We start from the raw sequence: 304 nt of genomic DNA on the forward strand, positions 1-304 counted from the left end.
ATCCATTTGTACAGCTTGAGCCACCAATAGTAGTGACTCACAGAGTTGTACGTTTTCTCACGACCGAGATAACCACTGAGTGGCTTGTCGTGCGCCTCATAGAGGATGCTGCATTTTAATTCCTCATCGTGAGGAAACACAATTCGTGGTGTAATCGATTAATCGGTGCTATAGTGCAGCAGCCCGTTATCCAACGAGAATCGGTGCAATCGTGCACGCAGTCTTTGTGACAATTTTTTGTCCGAGTTTCAAACTCCTTGCTCCCTAGAGCCCGTAGCAACGCTACACACATCTCATCACCCGC

Source organism: Plasmopara halstedii (assembly GCF_900000015.1).
Source record: "Plasmopara halstedii genome assembly, contig: Scaffold_3073, whole genome shotgun sequence".
Classification (NCBI taxonomy): Eukaryota; Oomycota; class Peronosporomycetes; order Peronosporales; family Peronosporaceae; genus Plasmopara; species Plasmopara halstedii.